At 40.5% G+C, this 6056-nt stretch overlaps 1 non-coding gene across 1 annotated transcript; it reads left to right on the forward strand.

Annotated features, from left to right (window-relative positions):
* Positions 1-4915: 4915 nt before the first annotated feature.
* Positions 4916-5022, forward strand: LOC132653247 (U6 spliceosomal RNA). Its single transcript, XR_009591029.1, has one exon. It is a non-coding gene; the product is annotated as a U6 spliceosomal RNA (small nuclear RNA).
* Positions 5023-6056: the final 1034 nt, after the last annotated feature.

The following is a 6056-nucleotide window of genomic DNA, read 5'->3' on the forward strand; positions in this document are numbered from 1 at the left end:
GTTCCTAGCCCCGCCTTCCTATCCGCCCCGCCCCCGCCCCGCCCCTCGCCCCGCCCTCCTAGCCGGCCAGCCCCTAGGCCAACCGGACTCTCCCAGCGTCCCTTAGCTGCAGGTGAAAATTAGAAGTAGGATGAATCCAAGTAGATCTCCTTTCTTGTTTTTCATTGGAATTAATATTTTCTACATTTTGAATATGAAGAAGACAGTGTAGAAAATAACTCGAGCTAACTTACTGCCGGATGGTGTATTATTGGGGAGATGCACACGGAAGGGACCCTTGGGGTGTTCTTTTTTTGTTTTGTTTTGTTTTCCCCTAGGTACATTGTTTTATTGTATATTATCTTTATTAAAAATGTAAGGTCGTATTTAGAACAAGACTTATCTCATAGCAATGCATATAAATATCTACCCGTATCACAAACACTGATACAGACATATAAACCGAGGCATTGTTTTATAATGGCAAGGTTAAACTTGAAGCTTGTTTTTCACGTACGTTTGAAAGAGGTAAGAAATTTAGTCAGTCATTACTGAGTGCGAGTCACCTTTGGTAATTATTTTTGGGTTGAGGTAAGACCATGCAAATTTAAATACATATATTTGAAGGACTATAAATATTTTATTGATGGAGAAGTTTATCAATGGGCAATTCCTTCTGGGTATCACCAATCATTTCATTTTAGTCGAAACTATCCAACTCTGATTTATTTCTTTTGTAGAATAATAATGCTACTTTTTAAAACTGAAAATCATTTTTATGCAAGGTACTCTAATCACATCCTCCATCTTCTCCCTACCTCCTCACCCTTTGAACTCCATACTTTCTTTCTTTGTATAGAAAACAAACAGGCAACTAAGAAAAAAAAACCCAATAAAACAAAATAAACAGAAAACAAAGTAAAAGCACAAGAAACACACAGACACAAAGCCCATAAAAACACAAAACCGGAAATCATAATTTTCAAGCAAAAGACCAGTAGGATTTTTTTAAAAATGCCCAAACAAAGCAATATGAGACCAAAAAGTCTCCAAAAATGCCACAGGGTTCATTTTGTGTTGCCGTCTACTGTTGGGCATGGCTTCTGCCCTGCAGTGTGGTTTGTATACTCAGTGAGTTCTAAACCACAGCCAGTTCTTAGCAGTGTTTGGAAAGACAGAAGAACCTGATGAACTGGAAAAATATAAACTAAATTTGAATGTGATTGACTCAGGAAACGAAGAGCTCATCCTGTTCTACTCACGATGCCCATTTGTTCACTGGCCATAGCAGACTTCACAGGTAATCGGACATTCCAGTGCCTGCTCTGAAGCAGCATACAAAAAACTGTGGGAGCACGGGATCACAGTGAAAATGGGAAAGCCTGTTTAACTGCATAGTAGAGACAGAATATATCACAGCCCTGTGGGGCACAGCTAGAGCATCACTGTGAGGGAAAAATTACAGCTTCATTCCTGGCAAAAGCCGTGATTCAGACAGTCGTAATTTGTAACAATTAGGACAGACTATGGAAAAAATATGAATATATACTTTTAGCTCATTGTTTCATATTGTGAAAGAAAAAAAAAAAAACAAAAACAAAAGACACCGTTTTCTCAGCCATTGCCAAAGTTCCTTGCTGATAACTTGTATTTAAGGAAAGAAAGATTTTAAAGACAAAAGCATAAGTGTATCTTAAACGAAGTGTTAGGTGACAGCTGTCAGAGAAATCTGGATTTGGTGAGCTGTGGAAATGTGTGCCTTTATGTTAAGTCTGATATGAGGAGGGAAGAATTACATAGAAATGGCATTGGAAAACAAGAGCAGGATCTTAGAGGAATAAACTGAAGCAGGAAGGTAGCAAATCCTCTAATTCTTCTTGACTTCAAGATCCATGGACTTGAAGGGAATGCTCGGGAATGAGGGCCTTTTGACCTACCTACTCTCAAGTATGTAGGTCAAAAAATTCATTTATTATGACTTCCCAAAGAAAATCGGAGGAAGGTAAAAAAAAAAAAAAAAAAAAAAAAAAGACCTTGTAGTTTTATGGCCAATGAGAGAGAGAAATTCTCATTTGGATTACCTATCTCGTTGAGTAGACATTTTAATTTCTGTGACCCAAGTGGGAACTGCAGAGAGAGAAAAAAAGGGCAGGACAGACCTTGTTTCAGAGTACCTTCTCAAAGTACCGCATGTCAAGGCACCATACCTTGGGGTGTTGTGTTTGAAGCCCCAACAGCATTTAATGGCCATTCACATTTATTAATTATTATCAGAATGTTAGTGATGTTAACTCATGTTTGAAAGGCATTATGGGATATTGTTAAAACCTGGTGCTTGGAAGCCATCTTGCCTGAGTTTGAAGTCCTGCTCAACTTACGCGCATCCTGTACAGATTACTAACTTAACAGTGATACCTTCATGTCACGAGAATGAATGTATGAACTCAAGTGGCATTGCAGGACAAGGGCCAGGCGTAACGTGCAACAGACATTAGTGACATGCAGAATTCAAGGAAAGAATCAACAGAGAAGAGTGAACCAAAGTTCTCAGAAAACAGGCATGCCTATGAGATTCTGCAAGATTGGGAAGCAGGGGTGCTCAGTTCACAGCACCTGAGTTTGATCCCCAGAACTCAGGGTTTTTGTTTGTTTGTTTGTTTGTTTAATTGGGTGTGCTGATATGCTGGGATGGTGGAGGCAAACAGATTTTCTGGGGCTTTCCTGCCAGACAGTGTAGCCCTCTTCATGAGTTCTAGCCCAATGAGAGAACTGTCTCTAAACAAAGTAAGTAAGTAAGTAAGTAGATAGATAGATAGATAGATAGATAGATAGATAGATAGATAGATAGATAGATAGATAGATATGAACAGTGCCTGAGGAATGAAATTCTAGGTTGACCTCTGGCCTATATGAGTACCGGGTACCAGCACACACATGAATTTGCACCCCTCTCCCCCACAAAGATTCTATAAGGCAGATTGACTGGAAGAGAGTTGGAATGCCAACAAAGCCAAACTATCTTGACTATCTTTAGTGTTATCTCTAGCTTTTCATTCTTACATCCATGTCTGATCTCACGCCCTTGTGACGACCATCTGAAACCCTCTGGAATGTGCTAACAGCAGACCACTGGTTTCCAACAAGCCCAGTGCTACAGATGTCACCAGATAGCACCTGTGACCCTACAGCAGACTCTCTCCACTTTGCTGTCATCTGCCTACCTGATGTTCCAACTGATGTGTTTGAAAAGAACAAAAGCCTGGGTTTATGACTTTATTTTGTCCTGTAACTACAAAAATTCATGAAACCCATTTCCACATTTTGTGGTAGCCCAACTCTGTGTTCCTGGGTTGTGGTCACTCATATTTCTTTCAAGAATTAAGAGTCTCATATGCCCTGTGAGGTGAGAGCCCTGCTTTGTAGCAACATAAGAATGTAAACATATTCTAAATGGACTTAAATGCCACTTAAAGAAAGTGGTTGTGGATTCTCCTCCAAGATCCATGACCCCACTGGCCCCGAGTAGCGGGCTAGGTTTCTAGTACCAGACATGATTTCCTTCCTGCTAAGTGGGTCTTATGTCCAAGTAGAGAGCTGTTCTCACCACGGTGTGTGTGCCATTACTGCACCATTATCGTGTTCCTACCATACTAGTTGTTGCTGTGGTTCTTGCGTGTCATAGCTGGAAGTGTAACCAACATGAGTGCCTAAACATGAACTGAAAAGGAGCAACAGCAATAGACCCGAACAGGGGAAAGCCAAGAGGCCTCAACCCTACAGGAAGAACTACAGGCAACTAAAGAATGCTGAAAGAAGGAGAAATAGGCCTTCCCAGGCACACCAATTGGTTATCCAATATCAAAGTGTCAGCCTCGAAAACATATGTGTGACTAACATTATCCAAACTGAGCAAATCACCTCTAGAAACATGTGTGTATACATACATGCAGTTGACAACAATTAATAAAATGGGGGACATAGATTTGAAAGGAAGCCAGGAGGGATATATGGGAAGCTTTGGAGGGAGGAAAGCAAATGGAGAAATGATGTAACTATATTATAATTTAAAAAAAATAAAGGAAAAAAAAAGAGAGACTTAACATTTAAGGGATGGAATTAAAAATAACATTTGGGAACTTATTGTGTGCTTACACTTGATCTCTGCTGAAAGCTAATGCAGGAATTCTCGTTCCCCAGTAGGATGCTGAGCCTGAGAACCCACTCGCACAGATGCCTCAAGGAGGGAACTTGTGTCTGGCTTCTTTCTGATTTCACATGACACTACCTTGTTCTCATTGCTGTCCCAAGGGAAATCAGTTAGTGTCCATTTAATGTCCTTACACAAATTCCTGTAGAGGAACAATGATTACTGACTTGACCAATCAGAATCCTTCTTGAAAATTTGACCTGGGAAGAGGCTATGTGGGCTAATATTCGAATCACCAGTAGAGAGAGACTGTGAGATCATCCTGTTGAAGGAGCCATTTGCAGGACTCTAGAGTGAAGAGCTAAAAATGAGATCAAGCTTGATTTCCAATAATGGACCCGTGGAGTCTATTGCAGGTGACTTCTGGATTGATTTTAATAACACACTCGTTCAGTTCTAGTTAATCCATTTAACTTATAAATCAAGTGATTTTAGTACAAGACACTTTAAAAGGCCTGATGTTGGCTATGAGCATCATTACAAAGGATCTGGGGAATTCTCTGAAATGCACGAGGACCTGAGTTTGGATCGAAGCACATAAAACTGACTGGGGTGATATGCTTTTATAACCCTGTCTCTGGTGGGTGCAGAGATAGGCTGAGCCCTGGAGCTCATTGCCTACTCTGTGGAGAAAGAGATAGGAGGATCCCTGGAGCTCACTGGCTACCAGGTCTACCTCAATTGATATTCTTAGAGTTCAGTAGAGACCCTGCCTCAAAAACTAAGGTGGACCTTGTTTCAGCAGTTCATATACTGAAATTGGAATGATACAGGGAAGATTAGCATGGCCCCTGAGCAAGGCTTACACACAAATTCATGATGTATTCCATCTTTTTTAAAAGGTGGCTAGAAAGCACCCAACATCAACCTCTGGCCTTCATGTGCACATCCATATATATGCATGCACATATGTACACACATACAAATGCATGCACTAACCATGTGAAAATGTACATCTATTGCACACACACACACACACACGCACATCATACCACAAAGCCATCTATGAAGTACATCGATACATATGAAAAGATAGATAAAGCAACAACCATTATCTAAAGTTTAATGTGAAGATCTATGAATAAGAAATAATAAACAGTAAGTAAATAAATGGAAATAGAACTATTCAACGAGACCACAGAAGCAAGAGAAGCATTGCCTGGGGGATACTGGGGCAGGTGGTGCCATAAAAGTCAGTGTTGTAGGCTGTAGGGAATCCCATGGATGACTTTACTGCCAGCAGCCCGCGTTGCACTCTGTAAGCTAGGCCAGATCCATCCCGCGATGTTCCGCAAACAGAGTGTGCGGCGTTTTCAGCGATAGGGTCTTACCGCCTTGTTCCCTACGTTTATTGTTCCGATTATTATGTTTTAGGGAATTCTCTTCTGGTTCAACCTTTTTGGGGTTCTGCTCACTTTTTTGCACTTTGATAGGCACCTCTTTCTTTAGGTTAGGAAAATTTTTTTTCTATGATTTTGTTGAAAATATTTTCTGTGCTCCTGACCTGGGTTTCTTCTCCTTGCGCTATGCCTGTTCATAGATTTGGTGTGTGTGTGTGTGTGTGTGTGTGTGTGTGTGTGTGTGTTTTCACTGTGTCCCAGATTTCTTGGATGTTTTGTCCCTGGAGCGTTTGGAATGTATCATTTTCTTTGACCAAGATATCTATTTCTTCTATCTCGTCTTCAGTGCCTGAGAATCTACCTTCCATTTATTGTATTCCGGGAGGCCTGCCTCTGAGGTTCCTGTCTAAGTTCCTAATTTTTTCTCTTTCAGTTTTACCTCAGTTTGGATTTTCTTTATTGATTCCATTTCCATTTTCATCTATTGTACTTTTCTTATTTCATGGCACATTTTGTGTTTTCATAGATTT

The sequence above is a fragment of the Meriones unguiculatus genome, chromosome 3 (assembly GCF_030254825.1).
Source record: "Meriones unguiculatus strain TT.TT164.6M chromosome 3, Bangor_MerUng_6.1, whole genome shotgun sequence".
Lineage (NCBI taxonomy): Eukaryota > Metazoa > Chordata > Mammalia > Rodentia > Muridae > Meriones > Meriones unguiculatus.